This window comes from Pogona vitticeps, chromosome 4 (genome assembly GCF_051106095.1).
Source record: "Pogona vitticeps strain Pit_001003342236 chromosome 4, PviZW2.1, whole genome shotgun sequence".
NCBI classification, from domain to species: domain Eukaryota; kingdom Metazoa; phylum Chordata; class Lepidosauria; order Squamata; family Agamidae; genus Pogona; species Pogona vitticeps.
In genome coordinates, this window is record NC_135786.1 from 239,272,758 (window position 1) to 239,297,500 (window position 24,743).

General features: G+C 50.6%; 2 protein-coding genes and 1 non-coding gene across 7 annotated transcripts in view; 2 read left to right on the forward strand and 1 right to left on the reverse strand.

Annotated features, from left to right (window-relative positions):
• SLC39A4 (solute carrier family 39 member 4) overlaps positions 1-22,075 on the reverse strand; it is a 58,775-nt gene extending 36,700 nt beyond the window's left edge. The window contains exons 1-2 of the mRNA XM_078392089.1: positions 21,658-22,075; positions 19,827-19,901 (exon numbers count right to left, since the gene is read on the reverse strand). The gene's annotated coding sequence lies outside the window, so the exon portion shown is untranslated. The remainder of the gene's footprint in view (positions 1-19,826; positions 19,902-21,657) is intronic.
• On the forward strand, positions 15,502-15,574 carry TRNAR-CCG (transfer RNA arginine (anticodon CCG)). The gene has a single exon. It is a non-coding gene; the product is annotated as a tRNA-Arg (tRNA).
• An 82-nt stretch (positions 22,076-22,157) lies between the features above and the next one.
• LOC110090980 (protein EFR3 homolog A) overlaps positions 22,158-24,743 on the forward strand; it is a 44,807-nt gene continuing 42,221 nt past the window's right edge. For 2 of the 5 annotated variants that reach the window (XM_072999620.2, XM_020814900.3), the window contains exon 1: positions 22,158-22,291. The gene's annotated coding sequence lies outside the window, so the exon portion shown is untranslated. The remainder of the gene's footprint in view (positions 22,292-24,743) is intronic. The other 3 variants (XM_020814901.3, XM_078392088.1, XM_072999619.2) reach the window with 3 other exon arrangements.

Here is a 24,743-nt window from a genome sequence, read left to right on the forward strand (position 1 = left end):
GGGACAGGACGGGATGGGACGGCAAGGCTGAGCTTGCTTTGAGTTGCTCGTTCATGGGGACTTAATTTGAGCTCTTTCAAAACAAAGAAGGGAAGGTAGGTTGCTTTGCTCCCAGGCGGGGGGGGGGATTCCCAGCAATAGACTGCTGGTGTTCATTTCCTCATAGCTGGGATGGTTCAGGCCATATGACCCCCTCCCTCCAGAGCAGCCAGGGCAGAGAGGGCTGGCTAATAATCTACCTCTCTTTCTCTCCCCCCAAGCACCCCCCCCACCCGTGCATCTCCTTGGGGAACATGCATTCTTTTGCTGGTGTGCTTAACCCAGCCTTGTCCTCTGACCTCTTTGCTGGACTAGAATCCCCCAAACTGCCCCACCTGTTTGCGTTTAGGATAGCCTCCCCCCCCCATAGGGGAAGGTCTTGGGATGCCATCTAGACGTTCGGGGTTCTCCAAGGGATGGGAGAAATCTTGGGGCAAGCTGTTGGAAGAGAGAGGAGTTTGATATCCTCTCTCCTTCTCCCTCTCTGTCTCTTGGGGGTGGGCTCTAGAGCCTGGGTTCCCCTCTGCGCCCCTTCCTAGCTGGTGCCAGGGCTTCTTGGCTCCGTGCAAGTATGGGTGCAGGGTTCAGATCATACCTGTGAGCCCACAAGCCGGAAGTGAAGGGAGGGGGCTGGGGAGGGGGGAGCGGTGGGCCCATCCTGCCCTTTGAGAGCCAGGTGGAGATCGGAGCCCTTGCAGAAAGGCTGGCCGGCCTGAAAGCCGTTCTGGGCTCCTGAGCCGCCAACCTCCCTCTGCCCGTCTTCGGTGGCATCGCAAGGGCCCACTTCCTGGGCTCCGCATCGGGCGCTGGTACCCCAGGGCATCAGCTGTTGATCACCCGGCGACCACACTGTGCCACAACTGGGTGCCCACCAGGCGCGTTGAATTACAACCCCCATCATCCCCAGACAGCTCTGTGGTCCAACACATCTGGAAGGCACCAGGTTAGGTGAGGCTGCCATGAGCAAGTGGGCAGGCGGGCGCAGAGACACACACACACACACACACACACACACACACACACACACACACACACACACACACACACACACACACACACACACACACACACACACACACACACACACACACACACACACACACACACACACACACACACACACACAGAGCTGGCCAAGGAAGGCCTCAACCGGAATGTGGGCCTTCTCGGTGGCGCCCCCCCACATTTTTGCAACAGGGCGTCTGAAAGCTCCACGATTCAGGGAAGCCTTCAAGGATATTCTCTCCCCCCCCCCTTAGTCAGCCTGTGGGGCTGAGAGAAGGCAACCCGGCCTCCTCCTCGGTGGGCCCCTCTCCGGAGGAGAAATGCTTATTCAAAGCCAGGGTTGTATTTACTTAGAGGAGCGGGAGGAACGCTAAGCTGGAAGTTCCTGGTTCCGTCTCTGAGCTCAGCTGGAAACTTTGGCCGATCCCCAAAGATAAGCCACCGCTGTCACCCTGCACCCTCCCCAACCGTGGCTGAGCGCCAGGCTGGACTGGACCGCCTTGCCCAACTGTGGCAAGGACCAGTGAGCTCAAAAGCATGGCAACGACAATACTGAGAAGCCCTTTGTGCACACACGCACACACATACACATGGCTAGTTCTGGGCACGGAAGCCGAGACGAGCGTCTCCAAGCCAGGGCGGTGAAACAGAGCGGCTTTCGTCTATGTCCTGCCTTGGGCCCCCGGGGATCTCTCCTGGTCTCCCGGGTCCCCGTCCCGGATCCTGGGCCTCCCTGAAGGCCGACGGGAGAGGCAGCATGGAAGACTTCTGATGCTCCACAGACCCAAATGGCTATGATGGGGTCGGAGCTAGCTGAGGAAGAAGGGAGTTGGCACATCTGGAAGGCAACAGGCAGGGGGTCCAGGTTTTCGGGTAGGGGGGGCGTTGGGCTGGGTACCTGAAGAGGTTTGAGGGTGTGCCCCTGAGCTATGCTTTTCTCCGTCCTCGGATGGCAGGATTTCTGGCCCTCTGCTTTGAGGACGGAGCTTCTCTGCATTCTTTCTTTCTCCGAAACGTCTCTCACGCGGTCCAACTCCCCCACCCATCTATGTTTCTCAAAGCGATGCAAGTGGGGTGGGGTGGGGTGGGGGGGGCTGACACAAAGGCCTACGTCTCTCTCTCTCTCTTTCTCTCTGGTTTCCATCCCTGATCCATGCTGCACTCTCCCGGAATCAGCCAATGCATGATTCCCAGCCAGATGGGAGCCGTTGGCCCCATGCGGAACAAGGCAAGGATCCGTCCTGCCGTCCTGAGCTGCTCTGCGTCCCCGGGGGCCCCTATCCTGTACGTCCCTCATTGCTCACAGAGTCCCCCTGATGCAGGCCTCTCTGCAGAGATCAAAAACAGTTCAATAAACTCTCCGCAGATAAACTCCGGAGGTCAGGGTGAAAAGGGAGTTCCCTGGCTTGGCAACAATCATCCTTCCTTGTTATGGTCTGAGTCCTAGTGAGAATGAATGGGAAATATATCAATATAATACTGTATTAGAGAGCCTGATCCTAATCAGAGACACCACCGCTTAGGACCTCATCAACCAGACTTGAGGGTGATAGGTAACTTGCACAAGGAAATAACTAGTTACAAGGAAGCTAGTTACAAGCAATGTAGTTACATGTAACCACCCTGTTTCCCCTAGAATAAGACCTAACCTGAAAATAAGCCCTAGTATAATTTTTTCAGGAGGCTCGTCATACAAGCCCTGTCCCCAAAATAAGCCCCAGTGAAGTGAAACCCTAACCCTCCACCCTTGTGCAGCAACCAGAAGAAGAGGACAGGACTACATTTGAATAAACATAGATGGCTGTACATGAAAAAAAGTAAAACATTTCCTGAAAATAAGCCCTAATGAGTTTTTTTGGAGCAAAAATTAATATAAGACCCTGTCTTGTTTTCAGGAAAACATGGTAGAGACCAACAAGCAAAGAATCCAATAGTGCCGAAGTTGCTTTTAGGTGCAGTTAGTAAAACTTAAAAAGTAACATCTAGTTACTTCCACATGTTAATCTTAAAGCTCATTTTAAGGCGTTTTGACAGCACTTTTTCATATTTTATGATGTTTTCTTATTAACCTTAAGTGGCAGGGGAAACATCATTTGGTTTTATCTTCACCCAACTGGCAACCCCACGAACCCCACATCACTAAATGCGATCTGCAAACGACTGTATCCTGTCCCCAACCACTCTGCCCAGCTCTTGCAAACTCAAGCCTGTGGCTTCCTTGAGGGAATCAGTCCATCTCGTTATCGGGTCTTCCTCTTATCCTGCTCCCTTCCGGCTTTCCCAGCATGATGGCCTTTTCCAGACACCATCCTTCCTTCTCAGGAGGTGCCCAAAGGAGGACAGCCTCAGTTTCAACATTTGTGCCTCCAGAGAGAGCTCAGGCTTCATTAGCTTCTCTCCCTTTGACTTTACAGTATTTTTTAAAAATAACCCTTCTAATTCTGCAAGACTGGAAACAAAGTTTAGACCAAGGGCAGGGAACCATAGGCCTTCTGGATGTTTAGAGGGACGTCGTCCACGGCCCTTTAGCCCTGGCCCTTATCCGATAGAGCTGCAGAGAGTAACAGCCCAAAGCAAGGGCGGAGATGCATGGCCACCACCCCACCACCACCTCCCCACTTTCAGTTATCTTTGGGTTTATCTCTCAGCCTCGCGCTGCAGTGGTTCAACTGCTGTACTGCGGCCAAAACTGCACTCACCACCCGGGGTTCAATCCCTGGTAGCCGGCTCAAGGTTCGCTCAGCCTTCCTTCCTTCCAAAGTCGATAAACTGAGTGCCCAGCTTGCTGGATGGGTGGGCAGGCCATAGGTAGCTTTCATCATTAAACCATCCCGAGTGTTCTTTTAAGTGATCTTAAAGGCATCACACTTTAAGATCTGGCCTCCTGCTAGAGGGGCAAGGGGTTGGGGGTGGGTGTTTAGAGGGAGGCAGGCTGACCCTCCTTGCAGTGGGGCTTGGGCAGGCTCTGTTTCCCCTTCCCAGCTCCCAGAGCGAGCAGCCCGAGTGTCCCAGGACAGGATGTTCAAGAGGCTGGCCGTGGCAGAAATACTCCAAGGCCGGAACAATGTGTGATACCATACTTTCCCCTTCCCAGGGGCGGGCATGCCCACGGAGGGGGTCGGAGAGGCCAGGGCTGTCTGGCTGAGACGGGACTACTCCGTCTGGGTTACCCTTTACTAGAGTCCAACCACAAAGGTCGGGGGTCTCCCACCCACCCCCTTTGCACAATGCTTTGCCTGCAAATTCCTCCAAAGTCCTGCAGTGGCAGAAAGCAAGCTGGTATAGAGTGGCTGGGATCCGGAGGGGACCTGCTCCTCGTTTCCTGTTTGATGATTTATCCGGAGACATGGTATACATTAGAGAAGGAGTCACACCTTTTCTTTTCACCCTGTGAATCGCTCACGAACGGCAGGCTGTCCACAGCGTGGGGGGGACGCGGAGGGAGTTTCCCCTCTGTGTTGCCAAGTGCCTTTGTTCTGGCCCTTCTCAGACATATCCGGCAAAGACGGATGAGCGTGTGTGCAAGAGAGAAAGCCCATTGCTTTCTCACATACAGCCCCAGGGAATGGGTGGCTTACAGGCTTGGGGCTTCTGAAGTCTATTTATTCATAGGATTTCGAGGACTCGCTTCAAAAATCCATGTTCCCATCTAACTAGGTACCATCCCTTTGGAACTGACATAGCGCGACCCCAATAGGGTCAAAATGAGACACATTTTTTACTAGTTCCATGCACTCAGTGACTTTCCATAGCCAAGTAGGGATCTGAACCCTGGACTCCAGCGGCTTAGTCCCTTGCTCGACCCATTACACCACACCGAGTCCCCGAATAAAGTGACATCAGGCCAGTTTTGAATTATGGTCACCCCTTTTCAGGGTCTTCTAGGTAGGGAGTTCTCAGAAGTGGTTTCTCATTCCCTTCTTCTGGGGGGGCGGCATTTCTGGGACAGTGCAGATCGCCCACGGCTGGGCAGGCTGGCTCTTCTGAGGAACTGAACCCCCAACCTCTGGCTCACTGAGCTATCCAGGCAGCTGAAATCTATGCCCCTCCGTGTACCTGAAGGGGCCACACGCAGAATGTAAGCAAGGTGGCCTGTGTTGTGTGTCCACAAACTTCCACTGATTTTTGGTGACCCTAATGCGGTTTCGAAAGTATGTGAGATATTTAAGGCGTGGGTTTTTTTAACCAAAGTGAACCTCTCTGGCTGAGCAGACATTTGAACCCAGGACTTCTGGACCCTGGTCTGAGACTCTATGCCACACTGGCTCTCAAGCAAAGTTATCACAACCAGCGCATAGAAAAGATAAAAGTCCTTCTTAGATGGTTAGTGCTTCACAGAAATGAGCTGGATAAGTCTGAGAACGGCCTTATCACAAGACGGGTGTTATCTCGGTTTCAAAGTGACCCCGGAGGCAGGTTGAGAGGCTACCAACAGCCCCCAGCAAGACAACCGGGAACTCTTCTGGCCCAGCTCACAACCTCTACCCAAATTCCTGCTTTGAATGAAGTCACCTTCCAGCAAAGTGCTGAGCAGAGGGTTCGTCTCGCTACAGAAGTCACCAGACTAGGCATAATACTACGCCATAAAGAGACCCTTTGAGACTCTGCATTCTGATCCTGTTTTGCACCATGCATGGCGGGACCTGAACCCACAATCTGCAACTTCAAAGGCTGATGCCTCATTGGGGGGGGTTGGGAACCCGAGGCAAACCCCCCCCCGGCGATGAACGTGGGCGAGCCCAGGCGGTCCTGCCAGGTCTGTTCCCCGAGTCCTTCCCAAACAACCACACAAGCCTGGCTTTAGGCTTCCAGTCCAGGTCCGACCTTCGGGGGGGGGGGAGTGTGCGGCTTATATACCCCCCCATTCTGCTTAAGGCACTCTCTGGGTGTTTTACAATTCAAATCATGCAGATCACACATTGTTCACACACCCCACTCCCGTGAGCTGGGTACTCATTTTTTACAACCTCAGAAGGATGGAAGGCTGAGTGAACCTCGAACCAGTTGCCTGGGATTGAACCCGGGTGGTGAGCACAGGTTGGGCTACAGTAGTGCAGTTTAACCACTATGCCACAATGATGAGGTGTGCAACCTGGTGTCCGAGGACTACATTATGCCCCGGGATATATTGCACACGCACACACATTCCCACAGCTCTCCTCTGCATCATCTTCCTCCTCCTCCTCCTCCTCTCTGGGGAGCAGCCAAATGTCCTGTTTCTGTGCCACTAATGGTAGAGCCAAAACAGCCACATCCACTGGGTGACAATGTGGGGAAACCCTCAGTGACAACCCCCCCCTTAATAACTTATTCCCCACAGGTGATTGGGAAGAGAATTGCTTAGGGAAATCCTCCCCACCAGCCCAACAGGCAAGTGGCCTCTGGCAAAGAGGGCAGTCCTCCATTTCAAAGGCTGCCAGAGGACCATCACCTGCACCCGTTTTGAGTGCCCTTCCCTCTGAAGGGCTGTCTCGTCTGAGTCGAGGAGGAAGAACCGACAGCAAGGAGACCAGGGACCTCGGCGTCGCCCATCAGGCACAGCTGGCGGTGCCTGGACAGCTGAGTCACCACCAGGCACATGGGTTGCCTAGTCACAGCCTTGGCCCCTGGAGAGAGGAGCAGAGCAAATACTGTCTGAATTAGGAAAAACTGCTTCGGCTTCTGCCTCTCCACCAGCACATGCAATTTGATGCAAGCCGGTGCCTTGCTTGAATCTTCCCTTGTGGTGACGCCTATGCAGTGCCCTGTCAGTGTGTAGGTATGTGCACGGGCACCCGTATGTGCACCCCATCCCCCCAGTGAGACCAGATGCAGCCTTCAAGACCAACCCTGTTATCCACCTCCTCTTCTTAAGGTATAATCACAGTGATTACTTGACAGGCCTTAACCTTCTCTCACCCACAGCGACCAGCCTCGTGGTGCAGCGATTTGACTGCCATACGGCCATCGAGACTCTGCTTGCGACCTGAGCTCAGGGAACCAGCTCAAGGCTGAGTCAGTCTCCCATTCTTCCGAGGTTGGTAAACTGAACACCCAACTCGCCAGGGAGTTGGGAAAATAAGTAGCCGGCATGATTAAACTGTAAACTGCCCAGAGTGCTCCATAGACTATAGGGTGGTATATCAGCCACTCGCTCTGCTTCCAGCTAGCTAGCAAGTGCCTCTCCCACAGTTCAGAGAGAGAAAAGCCACAGCCCCTCCATGGCTTGAGCATCATCACAGGGAGCTTGGCTAGACGAGCTGGATTTGGCTCATTCTTGTACACATACATAGGGGCGTGGTGGCGCTGCGGGCTAAACCGCAGAAGCCTCTGTGCTGCAGGGTCAGAAGACCAAGCAGTCATAAGATCGAAACCACGCAACGGAGTGAGCGCCCGTCGCTTGTCCCAGCTCCCGCCAACCTAGCGGTTCGAAAGGATGCAAATGTGAGTAGATTAATAGGGACCACCTCGGTGGGAAGGTAACAGTGTTCCGTGTCTAAGTCGCACTGGCCATGTGACCACAGAAGATTGTCTGTGGACAAACGCTGGCTCTATGGCTTGGAAACAGGGATGACCACCGCCCCCTAGAGTCAGACACGACTGGACAAAAACTGTCAAGGGGAACCTTTACCTTTACCTTGTGCACATACAGCGTGGAAGAGCAACGGGTGGGTCATCCTGCACCCCTCCACGAGGACCAGGCAGAATAGTTCTCCACGGAGCTTAAAGTCTCTGAGCTACACAGGGGTCTTCTGCTCTGCTGGGACCCAGCTGTTGACACCTTTGTCCATCTTGTCCCTTTTCGGGAGGTCCGGTGCAGGCCGGGCCTCTCCCTGACCAGTCCTTGTCCTCATCTGCTCCCTCTCTCATCTTAGCTCTTTCTTCCTTGCCAGGAGGGAGACCTTTGCCCTTTGCCCGCTGACCCATTATCAGCCCCTGATATCACTCTTTTCCATAAGGGTTGATAAGGGGCCTCATAAACATTCCTTGGCTCCTGATTTGGGCTCCGGCTCTCCGAGGCTGACTGGGCTTGGTCAGGGGCTAATGGGGGTCACAGGTGCCCATAAAGATATCTGCAGCCCGGCTGGCTGTGTGCCAGGGCCACAGCAAAGTCCAGGATCTCTGGAGGTTGGTGACCCGCTGTTTGTTTACCCTTTCAGAGAAGCCACCATCTCTGATCTGCTGAGACTTAACTCCAAGCTGACGCTCATCGGTAGGGTCAGGGGATTTTCCTCCCGGCACCCCTTTGGGGGAAGGTTTCTCCAGCCCCCAAGGATGAGTTTTTAAGGAATGAGGCAGGGACGTAAGAAAGAGGAGTGGAAACACCCTTCTCACTTCTGGAAGTGGCTTCCATCAGAAGTGTAAAGTTAAATAAGAACAATCTTAGACCGGCAGAGCTGGAAGGGACCCTATGGGTCATCCAGTCCAGCCCCTGTCAAGAAGGCCCCGGGGGGGCGGGAATCGAACTTCCAACCTCTGGCTCCGCAGCCAGAGACCCAAACCCCTGACCTGTCCAGCAGTTCTCTTGGCCTGAAATTATAGAAACATCCCTTTCTCTGGGCTCAAAGCGGCATATGGTAAAAAAAAAAATTAAAAAGAAATACCCCAAACAGAGTCCATGATGGGTCTGTTCAGCCCCAAATTTGTCTTTCCCCACCCCCAATTACGGGGAGAGTGGAGGGGGAGACATCCTGTCGCTTGAGCTGTTCCACCGTCCTGCACCAGAGCATCAACTGAGCTGGCCTCAGGACCCCTCCTCAGCCGGGGTCTCTCCCATGCTGGTACCCAGCCTTGGCCTCCAGCTGGAGACTGGACGTGGGATGTAAAACCTACCCAGCAGCTGCTGAAAGAAGGACCGCTCTGCACCCAACTGAGCTCAAAACAAGCCAGCCAACGGACAATTAAAAAATGGATGGGGATGTGACAAACCCAGACCTACTGGGATATGTCACACAGTTACACTAAGCTGCCACCAACCATTCCCTTTAAGAAGTCACACAGACCAGGGATGGATTTTTAAACAATAAAAAGAATAAGGTTTATTTAAATACACTCACAGGAAAAGAAAACAATCAGGTGAATAACATAAAGTAACGTGGCTTATTCACACTCATACAAGCATACAGTTTGGTTCACACAGAACCCTTAACTTGAAGCACAGACCCTGAACCTATCAGTTCTGGCTAACCAACAGACACCTGAACCTATCAGGTTGGTACTCTGACACACAGTAGTACCCTGTCTGACACACAGACTCCCACAACAGCTTCTTCTTCCCAGCTGCTGCTTCGTCACAACCCAGTGTCTCTCAGCATCTCTCTTAGTGTGTGTTCTCACCACACAGGCATCACATATTTATACAGTACAGCCCCTCCTCCTGATGTCCCGCCTTCCACTCCCCATAGGATGGAACTTTCCCTCCAAACCCATGACAGACAGGTAACATCAGTGCTGTATGTAACACCTCCCCTCTTTATAAGTTGTTTTGTAGGGGGAAAGCTAAGGTGCTTTTCACCAAAAAACAACCTGAATAAAATACACAACAACAGTTATACATACCATATTATACTTACTCATACTTACATTCTAAGTTAAACCATATCAATTAGGCATTCAAACATTTACCATATACATTACATCAATTTACCTTTATTCATACAAACCAATTTCAAAAAAAACAGGTACATTTTACTTTTTGTCATCATTATATACACATAGTCCATGTTCTTTCGCCGTCTTCATTCTTCAGGTCTTCTTGATAAGGCGTCAGCAACACAGTTCACTGACCCTCTGACCACCTTCACTTCAAAGTCATAGTCCTGTAGGTTTAAAGCCCACCTCATAAGTTTGCTATTGTGGGTTTTCATTGTCTTTAACCATTGCAATGGTGAATGGTCAGTACACAGAATAAAATGTCTTCCCCAGATGTAAGGCTTGGCCTTCCGGATCGCGTAGACTATGGCCAAACACTCCTTCTCCACGGTTGCCAAATGTCTCTCACCTTTTTGAAGTTTCCTACTCAGGTAGGACACTGGATGCTGGTCACCATTCTCATCCTCCTGGCACAGAACTGCTCCTACCCCGCTGTTAGACGCATCGGTGTAGATGATGAACTCCCGGTCGAAGTCTGGAGCACGCAGGACAGGATAGTTGATTAACGCCTCCTTCATCCTCTGGAACGCCGCCTCACAGTCGCTGGTCCACGGGATGCGGTCATCAGCCTTCTTCCTCGTCAGATCGGTCAGCGGAGCCGCAATCTCGCTAAACCTCGGGATGAACTTTCTGTAGTAGCCCACCAACCCAAGAAATGATTTGACTTTTTTCTTGGTGTTGGGTCTAGGCCAATCACGAACTGCTTCTATTTTGGCCTCCAGGGGTTTTATCACTCCTCCCCCTACCATGTGACCCAAGTATTTTATTTCTGGGCTACCCAGCTGACACTTGCTGGCCTTTACTGTTAGCCCTGCTGCACTTAACCTCTGCAGCACTAACTCCAGGTGTATCAGGTGATCTTCCCAGGTATTACTGAAGATCCCTATGTCGTCAATGTAGGCCACTGTAAAGTCACTGAGCCCTGCCAAGGTCTGGTCCATCAGCCTTTGGAATGTGGCTGGTGCATTTCTGAGACCAAAGCTCAGGACTCGAAACTCATAGAGACCAAAAGGGCTGCAAAAGGCAGTCTTTTCTTGATCCCTGGGATCAATTCTTAATTGCCAATATCCCTTTACCAGGTCCAATGATGAGATGAACCGACAACCCCCTATGGTTTCAATCAGGTTGTCTAGCCTGGGCATTGGGTAGGCATCAGGAGTGGTTACACGGTTTAATTTCCTGTAATCAACACAAAACCTAATGCTCCCATCAGGCTTGTCCACAAGGACTATCGGAGAGGACCAAGGACTAGAAGAGGGGACGATTATGTTCTCCCTCAGCATCTCGTCCAGCTCCTTCCGCACCTTGTCCCTATAGGGTCCCGTTACTCGGTATGGGGATACTGCCTGCGGGGGTGCATCCCCTGTGTGGATCCGATGCATCACTCCCTTCACTATCCCCGGCTTGGTGGAAAACACCTGTTGATATTTACTAAGCAGCATTTTTAGTTCTTGCTGCTGGTCTTGGGTGAGTGCAGGACTGATCTTTACCTCCTCTGGGTTGTATTTTACTTCCCCTCTACCCTCCCAGAAGGGTAATTCAGCTTCCTCACTCTCAGCTGCTTTTATCGCGAATAAAACCCTCTGTTCCCCTCTGTAGTAGGGTTTTAGGGCATTCACATGAACCACCCTCCTTGCTTGGTTCTCCTCCTGCTCTATAAGGTAGTTCAGGTCTGACATCTTGGAAATGACCCTATATGGTCCTGCCCATTTGAGCTGCAGTTTATTCTCTCTGCAGGGCCTAAGCCAAAGCACTTCCTCCCCTGGATCAAAGTGCCTCTCTCTAGCTTTGTGGTCATACCATGTTTTCTGTCTGACCTTCTGAGCTTGCAGGTTTTCTGCTGCCAGCTCTAGATTTCTCCTTAGGTCATTCATCAAGGTGTCTATATAAGTCACAACGTCTTGTGGGTCATCCTGGGTGATCTGCTCCCAATTTTGTTTGATCACATCAAGGGGCCCTTTCACCCCTAAGTGTGCAGCAAACATGTCAGAGTGACCCCTTTGTAAGATCATGGGGCGATACTTTTCAGGTACCACCAGCTGACTTCTGATCCCATCTCCCCCTTTTGAGATATTCCTCAGGGTTTCTCTATATAAAATCCCCTTTTTCTCCAGAAATCTCACTGGGGTTTCAGGTGTTAGCTGGGCGTCAGTCACCTGTTCAAAACACTTTTGGAGAGTGGCGTCTGCCTTTTGCTCCTGTCCAAATCTGCTGTCTGTGGTTAAGGTTTCCACCACAGCTTCTGAACTCCCCTCTGCTTCCGTCTCTGGCTCATCAGTACCCCCCTGAACTGTCCCTGTGGTGGCTTGTGAGCGTGTAATCACTAGCACCCGTTTCACATGTTCAGCCAGGTCATTTCCCACGAGCACGGCTGCTGGCAGAGTCGATGAGATTGCTAGCCGCCAATCTCCCCTCCAGCCTTGAAAGTTGACAGGTACCTCTGCTACTGGCAGAGAGATTACCTGCCCCTCAATCCCTGCCACCTTTATGCTCTCATTTGGGATTATAAACTCCCTAGGGATGATATCTGGATGGCACAGGGTTACCTGGGAACAAGTGTCCCGCAGCCCCCTATACTGACGGTCAAGTATTCCTACGTCCACCCCTGCTGTCTCAAACCACGGAGAATCTGTTTTTACCAGCAAGCAGCGCTTTACCTCTATAAGAGGACCATTTTCCTCAGCCTGATCAGCATAGGTAGCTGTTCCAGACTGAGTAGCCATGGCAACCGGCTCCCTCAGTGACACTGAGCTTTGCTCTTTCTGGACACAGAACACAGCTTTTGGCTTGGTCCCACTAGAATTCTGAGGCACCATTCCTTTTAGCTGCTTTAATTTCTCACACTCTGAGATTAGATGACCCTTTCCCTGACAGAAATAACATTTTCTGGTGTATTTTGATTCTCTCTCATCTTGTTTTGGTTTTCCCTCCAAAATCTGAGGTCTTAGTTTCATGTCTGAGGGCTTCCCTTCACCATGGGCCCCTCCCCCTTGCTGGCTTTTCCCTGGTCCCTGAGAGTACTTGCTGTAGGTTTCTTTGGGTTTACCTATAGATTTCCCCTCACCCAAGGGCTTTCTTATTTGGGAAATAAAATCCGCGATCTCTGCGGCTGCTGCCACAGATTTCGGTTTCCTTTCCCTCACCTGGAATTTCAATTCCCCATGCAGGACTGAATAGAACTGTTCCAGTGCTATCAAATCTTTAAGCTGTTCATAGGTCTCTGTCCCCTCCTGCGATAGCCATTTCTCAAGCAGCCTCACCAATTGGGCCCCCACTTGGGTAAAAGTCTGCTCTGGCTTCTTGGTTAGGGACCTGAATCTTTGTCTCAGCTGCTCTGCATTTATCCCATGTCTGGCAAACACCAGTTTTTTAAACTCTGCAAAATCTTTCATCAGTTCCTCAGGCATCTCGGCATAGACCTCAGCCAGGCTACCACTGATTAAAGACCGCATGATGGTCATCTTCTCAGTTTCCCTCACTGAGAAGTCCACAAACGCTCTTTCCACTAGGGAAAAGAACACCTCAGGACAATCTCCCTTGTGGTACACAGGGAATTTCTTCAGGTCAGCTTTAGACAATTGGCCTCCCTCAGAATCCCTATTGTTATTATTGTTCTGGTTCATCATTTCCAGTTTTCTTAATTCAAACGCCATTCTTTCTTTTTCCAGAGCAATTTTCTCTCTCTCCCTCTCCATTTCCATTCTCTCTCTCTCCAATCTTTCTTCTCTTTCCAATCTCTCTATTTCAAATTGCCTCTGCCTTTCCCTTTCCCTTTCCTCCACTTCAAATTGCCTCATCCTCAGTTCATGCTGTTGGGCTATGAGCATTTTTCTAAGTTCTGGGTTCTGCTCTCCTGTGCTGTCACCTTGCACTGAGCCAAATTCATCCTCAGAACCTTGGTCAATCTGGGGGTCTTTCACTTCACTCATTTCTGCTACTTGGCTTCGAGTCAAGGGCATAACCCCCCCCAGAACAGGCTGCTTTAAAAAGTCAAGCCTCAAAATAAAACGACCACTTTTTTCCTTCTTGCCTCAGAACCAGCTCTCCCTAGAGATTGCTGCTGTTCTTCAGCACTACTTGCAACAGTATCGAGTCAGAGCCTACCCCCCTCTGCTGGGCCTCTCAGCTGGCAAGCTAGCTCACTGTTGCTACGCAGTTTTGCCTCAGCTTTTTCCCGCCAAAACTAGGCTGCCTCAGAGCACCTTAATCTAAGTCTCCCCAGTTGGCACGTTCTTCTACTAGCGCACCTCCCCGTGAGGTACACCTAGAAGATTACCTACGCGCCTCAGACTGTCCCTGACTAGACCCCCCTTGCTCTGGGCACACTTGCCAAGGCTTTGCTGGACCGCTGGACAACTGGACCAGTCGTATCCCACACGCTGGACACCAATCAATGTGACAAACCCAGACCTACTGGGATATGTCACACAGTTACACTAAGCTGCCACCAACCATTCCCTTTAAGAAGTCACACAGACCAGGGATGGATTTTTAAACAATAAAAAGAATAAGGTTTATTTAAATACACTCACAGGAAAAGAAAACAATCAGGTGAATAACATAAAGTAACGTGGCTTATTCACACTCATACAAGCATACAGTTTGGTTCACACAGAACCCTTAACTTGAAGCACAGACCCTGAACCTATCAGTTCTGGCTAACCAACAGACACCTGAACCTATCAGGTTGGTACTCTGACACACAGTAGTACCCTGTCTGACACACAGACTCCCACAACAGCTTCTTCTTCCCAGCTGCTGCTTCGTCACAACCCAGTGTCTCTCAGCATCTCTCTTAGTGTGTGTTCTCACCACACAGGCATCACATATTTATACAGTACAGCCCCTCCTCCTGATGTCCCGCCTTCCACTCCCCATAGGATGGAACTTTCCCTCCAAACCCATGACAGACAGGTAACATCAGTGCTGTATGTAACAGGGGAAAGCCCCCGCCCATGCTCCACGAAGACTGCAACTCCGTGGACCTTCTCCTCGCCATCAGATCTGCTACACGCAGGGGGGGATTTCCTTCTCTGTGGAACTGTGGCTCTCTGGATCCTGGACGACAATGCCCCCTGTCTCTAACCACAGGCCTTGCTGGCTAGGACCGAAGGAGTCAAGAGGATCCCAGGTTGGAGTATGGGAAAAACCTCCACTGGAGATTTGCAAGAAACTGCAGGTGGTCATTCAATGGGGCTGGATTAGCTGTAGATCTCCCGCTTCGGCGGGTGGCTGGGATCTGTAAACCTTGGGCTCCCATTCCGGGACTACGATGGCATGATCCATAGAATCATAGACTTGGAAGGGGCCTAGAAGACCATCGGGTTCAACCCCCTGCTCAAGGCAGGAATCCAAATCCAAGCAGATCTGAGAACAGGTTGCCCTATTTTCTCTTGACGGCCTCCAGCCTTGGAGCCCTGCTCACCACCTCCCCTTAAGCTCATTGTTCCCGTTGTCTTAATGCTCAAACAGTTAGGAAGTTTCTTTTCCCTGATCTTCAACCGAAATCTGGCTTCCTGTAACTGGAGTCCACTATTGTGTGTCCTGCACTCTGGGACGATCGAGAACAGATCCTGCCCCTCCTCTGTATTATTAACTTTTCCCAGTCTTTGAAAAGTGCTCTCTCGCACCCAGGCCTCAGGACACAGTAGGCAAGGCCGCTTGCCCAGGGTGCTAACATTGCCAGTCACAGCTGTGGAGGTGGGGTAGGAGGTGAAGACAGGCCTCCTTTCACATTAAAGGCCAAAGCTGGTAGGCCAAGGCTGGCTTCCTTCCAGAAGCCCTTCTGCGTGTCCATGCAATTGTTATCAAGGAGGCCACAGCCTGGGCCCAGTGGCCTAATGGATAAGGCATCAGCCTCCGGAGCTGGGGATTGTGGGTTCAAGTCCCACCTGGGTCGTCCGCCGGGCTTTTAGTTCCATCCCCAAGAAACAGTGGAGTCATCCAAGATGAACGGTGTGTTTATCTCCTGTATAATTAGTGTGAAAAACAACCTGCCTGCTTAGCACCAAACCCAACGAAGCCCCTTTTTTTGGTTTCCTTCCTTCTTTGCTTTACTTCTAGGCTGCCTTCCTCTCTGCGAGGGGACCCCCGGCGGCTCACAGTGACTGAAACAAGTAAGACTAAATCCACAATATATTACAAAGAGGAAAAAAACATACATGAGACAAAAATTAAAATATCATCTAAAGTCTAGAAAACTTTAAAACATACTTAAAGAGAACGATGATGTAAAGCAACACATCACTGCAAACAATCACAGTGGAACAATTTGCACACACATATAGACAGCCTGGCTGGATAGCTCAGCGAGTTAAGTATCAGGCTGCAGAGTCAGATGTTGGGAGTTTGATTCCCCCGCTGTGCATCTCCAGGGGAGAAGGGCCAGCCTGGGTGGCCTTGGGCCGGCTGCATGGCAGTCCCAGGGCACCCCTGGAAGAAGGAAAGGGGAAACCACTCCTGAGTATTCTCTACCTAGAAAACTCTGAATAGGGTCCCCATAAGTGAGAATTGATCTGACGGCATATGATTATTATTTATTATATGTGTAGCGCACATAATCAAATCGTACACCACCCAGAGAGTGCTTTTAGCTTTCCCTGACGATGGACTGCCTATGCTAAAGACCCGTTGACCCTCCTTTCAAGGAGCTGCACTGGAGTTCTGTTTCTTTCTGGACACCAATGAAAAACGTTAAGTGCAGAGCAAAGCAAAAAGCAAAGTGTGCTGTTTATATACCGCCCCATAACGCTTCAAGCACTCTCTGAGCAGTTTACAAGTTAATTGTGCAAGCTGAGTACTCATTTTACCAACCTCGGAAAGATAAGTCAACCTTGAGCCGACTACCTGGGATTGAACCCCAGGTAGCGAGCACAGTTTTGGCTGCAGGACAGTAGTTTAACCACTGCGTTACGAGGCTCCCAGAGTCGTCTGGGAACGAAAGATAATTTGAAATATCTGTGGATTCAGCTATTCCGATCAGGGGTGGCTCCATAAGGAAGCACTGGTTGTCCATGCAGAAGGGTCAAGGTTCCACCCTCAGCATCTCCAGTTCTTGAAGGATCACACAGCAGGAGACGGAAAAGACCCAAACGGTCTCCAACCTGGACGGCGGTCACTAGTCAAAGAATGCTAGGCTCTCTCAGGGTAGCCTCCTGCATCAGCCCCTTCTTGTTTATCTTTTTTTTTTTTTTTTAAAGACATGACTTTAATGCCATTTTCTTCACCTAACTGGCCAGTACAGGTATTTATTTGTTTACCTACCTACCTACCCACCCACCCTTTCCCTTTAGTGCTTTTGGAACCAACTACTTTCTTTGGAACTTGGATGATGCAAATAAAAATTCTTCTCTCTTTGGTGAGTATGTATGTGATGTGAAATTGTCGAATGCATGTAGGCATCCTTCAGTCTCAAGAGACTAGGGTAACGTGCTCTGAATGGAGGACTTGGAACAGTGTCTAGTGTGGCTGAGAAGGCCAATTTGAGAGAGACCATCCCTTTCACACTGAAGACAAACACAGTCTGTCCCCTGTCCAGGTCCCTGGTTTCGCTGGTTTTGGGACTGCCTCTTTGCCTCGGCCTGCTGGACGAGGGTCTCTTCAAATTGGGAGAGGCCATGCTGCACGCATAACCACTCTTATCCTTTGATGAGCGACTGCTGCCTCCTTGCCTTTGGCGCCCATGTCGTTTTTCTTCAGCCACCTCCCACGGCCTACCTTCCCTGTGCCTCCTGCTACAGGTTGCCACGATTCCTTTATGGCTAAGACCCTGTCCCACGCCAGGGCGCCAGAACCCACCCTCTGGCCCTACGTGACTTTCCTTCTTGAGCAGGATGCGGTCTGGCAGGCCCACCCAAGTGCCAGCTTTGACTGGGACCCACTGAAAACCTCTCGCTAACAGGACCCACAGGGGTGTGGGTGCGGAAGGGGGACTCTGGCGCAGCCATCTAAAACGAAACAAAGCCAACCTGTTCCAGCCTCTAGCCGTGATGGGCCCTTTTGTGAACAACCCCTTGCCTGGTGAACTTCAAGGGTAGTCCTTGGCTGATTTTAGGGCCTTTTTGCATACTTCCACGTCTTGTTGAGGACAACCAGGCAGATTTGGAGAAGAGAAAAGGTCGTTTTAAAAGAAAATCTGTGGAGCGTCTTAGGGTTTGAGCCCTGCAGAACTCCAATCAGCCTGATAGGAGGAGGCTTCTTTAATATGTTATGGAACGGAGGTGAGGGGAGCCGCCCTCCTTGGAAGGATTTTAAAAGGGATGCCCTGCAAGGACAAGCAGCGCCATCTGACGGTCCCCCTCAGATGATGCACCTTCGGTGTTGTATTTCCCTAACGCTGCTCGTAATTTTACCGACGGAGGTTCTGCAACAGCTCCCTAGCGTGGTTCTCAATACAGGCCTAGAACAAGGTTTCTGCCACTAAAAGAAGGGAAGGAAGGACAGCATCTGCAGGAGGAGCGCAGAGCTGGCGAGTGGCCTCCAGGAAGCCAAGGGTGAGCGGCCATCCGTCGGGGGATGCTTTTTAGCTACAGATTTCCAGGATCTGCAGGGGAGGTGGGCTAACAAAGCCTGCACAGATCTCTTCCATCTCTACTGTTCCAGTTTCTATGTCAGAAGCCAGGTGGGCATCACCCAGGGACGCTGTCCTAGGGGATTTTGGGGCCCGGTGGGTTTCAGCCTAGATAACTAACTGTGTGATGCTGTGCTGAGCAGGGCAGAAGCCAGTTGATCTACTCTTCTTGAGTGAATTCACCCCTCCCGCCTTCTAGCAACGTGTACCAACTCCATGGCTCTACTTCTGAACCCTCACATCAGGGAGACGGTATTCAACAGGTGCAGCTTTACCAAGCCTACAGTGCCAACATTGCAGGAAAGTTTAATTTTAGAGCACCGCGGGTTAACAATCGAATCTCAAAAAAGATAATACTGATCTTCACGCCAGATTAAGTATTTTACAGCAAATCTGGTTTTGCAAGTTCCCGGAGGGTCATTGCCCAGATCTTAACACAAGCATCATTGTTTCCTAGAAGTTCAGCGTTAGGTATCCAAACACCAGTCCTTAATCTGGCCTTTCATGGCCTTCATACACGGTTCTCTTCAACAAGATGCATCAAAAATAAAGCAAAGCCCTCCTCTTAAAACATGAACCACTGGATAGTGCAAGTGGCTTCGCTGTCTGCCTGCAGAGCCAGAGGAGCTGGACTTGATGATCCAGAGAGTCCCCCGTCCAGTTCTGCCATTCTCAGATTATAACTTTTCTAAGTTTGCTGCAGCAACAGGAAGGAAATTACCCCAATATTATGTTTTCCCCATCACGCTGCTCCATCAACCAGAGACATACTCCACAGAGGTATTTCCCCATCTGTAGTGGTCTGAATTCTGCCAGGCTGTATTTGCATAAGCCTGCGTGTAACACCTTCTATTTACACTTGTCAAAAGTCAAGGCTGCTCACAAATCTCTGTTCTGAATGAAGACATAAGACTTCATCTTAGCCCCTTCATCCCTGTGAAAATTTCCAACACAGTATCTTTTGGGGCATCAAGAGACTAATGGATATTTCTCTGGTGGCAGGATCTTAAAAAGTGGGCTGCTGAATAGGTAGCTTGTAACTGGTGGGTTTCTCAAGCCGGACTCAAAAAATCTGAGAAAAGGCACCCACCACCTCAGTCCACCTCAATCCACCAAAAAAAAAGGACAACAGAAAACTCGTTAGTTTCAAACTGCCGCAGAGTCTTCGTTATTTTGCCATGAGCCATCGGGCAGTCAGTGGTCGCTGTTTTAGCACAACCCCAGAGAGGTCTACTCAGAAGCAGGGTGGATAAAAATCAATCGTTTTAAAAAATCAAACTGATTCCAATCACGAAGTAATTTTTTTTTACAAAAATCAATTTTTGTTATTTAAATAGTTTTAAAAACGCTGTTTCTATCTAAACCATTAAAAAAATCTGATTTTTACAATTTTAATTATTTTGATTTAAATCGTATCCACCCTGCTCAGAAGCACATCAACGACGAATGAAATTGAGTTTTTCCTCAAGGAAGTGGGTTAAGGGGGTTGCCTCTGTAGTCAACTATTTTTAACTCATTACACAAACATACATTTTCACAACAGCAGAAAAATAAAAAAATGGCTCTGGAGCGGAAAACCTACTTGCATTGTTTTAGACGATGCACGTTGCACTCGTGTGGATCAGCTCAGAGTCCTCTTCGCCAAAGCAGTTCCTCCCTGCGTGAACGAGAAAAGCCATGGATGGGTTTTATTAACACTTCTAGCGAATGTATATACTGTGCACAAACACACTCGATCAGCTCTCCAGGAAACCAAAGGGGTGTTCTTTTTGTCTTTCCTCAGAAGATTTTTACATTCATTGATTCAATCTGTTTACTATTAAATGTTGCAAGCAGGGTCATGGAAATGAATTAACCTGATAAAAACAACTCCTTTCTTGCACTGGCCTTATTTATATCTGTTCTTATTAAGACACAAGACAAACAGACAGCTTTCGGGGAGAGGTGTGTGTGTGTGTTTCCCAACAGAACGGTTACAAGAAGAACACGGCGCATTTCCTGTAGCGAGGACTGTATGGACGATGCACTAAACCCATCCCTAAATAAGCAGAGAGCTGGGGGGCATGAATGCCCCATGAAAAAGGAGGAAGAAGTGGTGGCAACCCCCCCCCAAGAAAACAGATGCTTAAAAAAGGGGGGGAGCAAAGAAGGCTGGAAGGGGTTGCTGTTCATTCGCTTAATTATTATTACTATTATTATTTATTTGATTTATACCCTGCCTATCTGGGCGACTCGTCCACTCTAATGCTCAGCAATAGATTCACCTTGGGATTCTGGTGCCCCTCCAAATGCCGGTGCCCTCCATCCTCATTACAGCCCCTGCCAGGCTCATTTTTGGACAGCTGGGGGCATCCAGTCAGTCCAAACAGCCCCACACAGCACGATGGAGGGGCTTCCTGTAATATTTGAATACAGGGTGTGGGTGTGGGAAGCTTCTTGGTATAACTGAAAAAACATGAGAAGTAAGCCGAAGCAAGACGTTTTATTCCCAGATCCCTCTTTTCTGAAGTTTTCAGGGGCAGATGGGCTTTGGGAGATGGGGATCTGGGGGTGGGGTGTTGTAGTCCACAGAATCCCCTTCAGCTCAGGCTGCAGCAAAGGGAATGAGATGGCCCTTGCATGTCAATGCACAACTGAGATTAAGACAGGAATCCAAGGTACCTCTGCCTTATATATTGTATTATTTTTTTTGGGTCAGACCTGCTAGCTCAGTGGTTTAGGCCTCTGGCTTCAGAACCAGAGGTTGGGAGTTCGATTCCCCCCCCCCCGGGTCTCCCTGGCAGGGGCTGGACTCCATGATCCAGAGGGTCCCTTCCAGCTCTGCGGTTCAAAGGTTATTATTATTTATTGTATTATTGATTTTATCGATGATTCTATTGTCTTTGTTGGTTGTATTTTTTTTATCATGTCATGAATTTGCACAGAATAGTGCTTTGCACTAATTGGGATGGTCTATAAATCAAAGCTGGACCGTGTAGGAAGCGGACAGGGGGGAAAATGATTTGTTTGAAATATGGGGCCAAGTGAGAGCTTTGTGGATACCCTAGGCGGCCAGAAAAAAAACCCGAACCAGTGGGTCCCTAGATGAAATAAGGCCTGAATTCTCTCTCTGGAGGCCAAAATGTGGAAACCGAGGTTGTCCTACTTTCGGGCACATCCTGAGAAGATCAGAGGCTCGGAAAGAAACCTTTCAGCAGGACAAGAGGAAGACCCTCCACGGTGAGATGGACTGACTCCCTGAAGGAAACCACGGGGTCGAGTCTTGCTTCCAGAAATGACCCGGGAGGCGGAGGCGGAGGGCTGGAGATTTCGGAGACGGCTCATCCTGTAAATCCCCCCAGTGACTTCAGGGCACAGAACAACGACATCAATCAAAGAAATGCGTAAAAAAAGAGAAACAGAAAGTATAGTACCTAGTGGGGTCTGGCGTCCACATAGCCCAGTGCTGTCTGGCAGCAGCTGCGCTCCCAGACCTCACTCTCAGCAGGCATCCCTGCTGTTGATGATGATAAGTGATGATGATGGTCCTGGAAAGGCAATGTGTCTGGGGACACCCTCTCCCTCTGCCCCCCCCGAGCTACGGCCCCGCTTCTTTCGGGGAGGCTGCCGAAGAGTTCTGTGTCGCCCGCAAGCCTGCACGCACACACAAGCCCGAGAGAGAAGCGGGGAGACCTCCAGGCCAGGCCAGGCCAGACCGCTCCCCGTCCCCCTTTCTCGGAGGAGTCCCGCTGTGGGAAATGGGGGCCAAGAACGGGCGAGGCGAGCCCGGGGACCGTTTGAATTGGCCGGAGAGACGCAGGAAGCGGCCCGGCCCGTGGAACGGCTGCGAGTCGTCAGATGCCGGGACTACAACACCCACAAGGCCCCGCGCCCTCCCCCTCCCACTGAGGAGGGAGAGCGGGCGGTGGTGGTGGGAGGAACAAGATGGCGGCGCCGGCCGCGAGGACTACAACGCCCACAAAGCCCCGCGCCCCGTCTCCCACCGAGGCTTCGTAAGCCGGCGGGCGAAGGGAACAAGATGGCGGCCTTGGCCGTGAAGCGGCGGAGGTGAGCCTCTGAAGGGGGGGGGGGGTCCGTTCAAGGGGTTGGGGCCAATGAGGAGGGGGGCAAGTGTGTGTGGGGGAGACCCCTCAAGGGAGTTCAACGCCTGGCGAGGGAGGGGCCCCGAAGAGGAGCCTCAGGTCGCCCCCACCTTCTTTTCCCTCCCTGAGAGAGCGCCTCTGCTTCCCCAAAATCTCCCCCGTCGAAAGTGCGGCGCCTGCCGTCCCTCAGGGAAACAACCCCCCACACACACAAGAAGGCGTCCAGGCGGGAACCCCCGCCTCCCCACCCACCCCATAAGCAGCAGCTCCTGCCCCACGGAGAGTGAGAGGGGTGTGATTGTGTGGGGGGGGAGGGTTAAGGCTAAGTAACGGGCGGGGGGGCTGGGCTGAGGGAAACGCGCGAGTGTGTGTGTGTGTGGGGGGAAGAGAGGTCGTGCCCTCAATGTCAGGAAGAATCATCATCATCATCATCATACAGAATGCACCCGATGTCACCGGCCAGACCTGGTTTCAAAAATCCTCTGGCCAGGCATCAGGCAAACAGCTGGACCAAAAGGCCCAGTTTTACTGGAATAGCAGCAAAGAAAAGGTCAGCCTGGCAGTTTTCTTAAAAGCAGAGAAAGACCGGGAAAATACAGGGCACACATGTTGTATAGGGATACAAACGAAGAGCCATAAAAACGCTATACATTAATTCATTTGTATCCCAACTTTGGATTCAGTTCCTCACTGGGTAATGAGGCCAATTAAATTAACCTATTGGCTCCTGGCAAATAGAAGGGGAAGATATGGAGGCAGTGACAGATTTTACTTTCTTGGGCTCCATGATCACTGCAGATGGAGACAGCAGCCACGAAATTAAAAGACGCCTGCTTCTGGGGACAAAAGCGATGACAAACCTTGACAGCATCTTAAAAAGCAGAGACATCACCTTGCCAACAAAAGTCCTAATAGTCAAAGCTATGGTTTTTCCTGTCGTTTCGTTTGGATGTGAGAGCTGGACCATAAAGAAAGCTGACTGCCGAAGAACTGATGCCTTTGAATTGTGGTGCTGGAGGAGGCTCTTGAGAATCCCCTGGACTGCAAGGAGAACAAACCTATCAGTTCTAAAGGAAATCAACCCTGAATGCTCACTTGAAGGACAGATCCTGAAGCTGAGGCTCCAGTACTTTGGCCATCTCATGAGAAGAAAAGAGTCCTTGGAAAAAACCTTGATGTTAGGAAGGTGTGATGGCAAGAGGAGAAGGGGACAACCGAGGATGAGATGGCTGGACAGTGTCTGCAAAGCAACCAACATGAACCTGACACAACTCTGGGAGGCAGTAGAAGACAGGAGGGCCTGGCGTGCTCTGGTCCATGGGGTCACGAAGAATCGGACACAACTAAACGACTAGATTGGCTCCCTATAGATGTGCAGATTGTGTGCTCATGTGTCCTTTGCCTTATGCACTCAGGAAGCCTCGAAATGTCTGGGGAAAAGAGTATCGGTTCCTCTTATCTTTGTCTATGTGTTTCTTTCCTGGGCCCTGATAGATGGCCTTCCCTCCCCTGCTGGTGGTGTTGTGACTACTATTATCATCGCCCGGTTCCTCCTTGGCCATATTCCTTAGCTGGCCATCTCCTAGATCAAAGGTGAAAGGGGGTGCAGGGAAGAGCTACTAAAGCTACTGTACTCTGTTTCTCTACTAAGGGTTGTACTAAAACAGACCTGGGCAAAGTGCAGCGCAAGGGCCACATACGGCCCGCAAGCCACTCCTGTCCGGCCTGCCGGACATCAAAACAATGTATAGCTTTTTGTCTAAAGTTGATCAGTTGTTTATCTTTAACATACCGCAAAAAACCTCTTTAGTATTTGTGAAGATCAACACGTTTAAAATAAAAACAATCATAACATCATTGTTTCATTTTATTTTTAAGTAAAGTTGATTCAGCCCCCGAACACAGTTCAGATTTTTCATGTGGCCCCCCACCTTTAGAAATTAATTGCCCACCCCTGTACTAAAATCTAGTTTGATTCTGCTCCGGTATCAGCACCATCTTTCCTTAGAGGGAAACATCCCCCCTCCACCCAACAAAAATCTCTTTGCAATGTGCCCTCAGCCGTTTGGAGCCTTGGAGGGAGTGGGGTTCTCTGTGTGTGTGTGTGGGGAGTTTTGGACTTCAGCACCCCTCATCCCTGCCTGTTGGCCCTGCTGGGTGGGGCTCATGGGACTTGTAGTCCAAAGCACTGGGGAGGGGGGTCTTGGCAGCAGGAAAAGGGAGTTTAAGGCTCGCTGGAGCTGGAGTCCATCCAGAGGACTCCTTGTCTGCCCCCTCTTTTTTGTCTGCAGAGGTTGTGTGGGGGTGGACGGGGATGGGGGAGATGCCCGATCTGCTGCCCCCTCAAAAAGGCCAGGCGCTGCCCGCGGGGTGCACACACTTTTTGGAAGCAACGGCGAGTTTTCTGTCCTAACGTC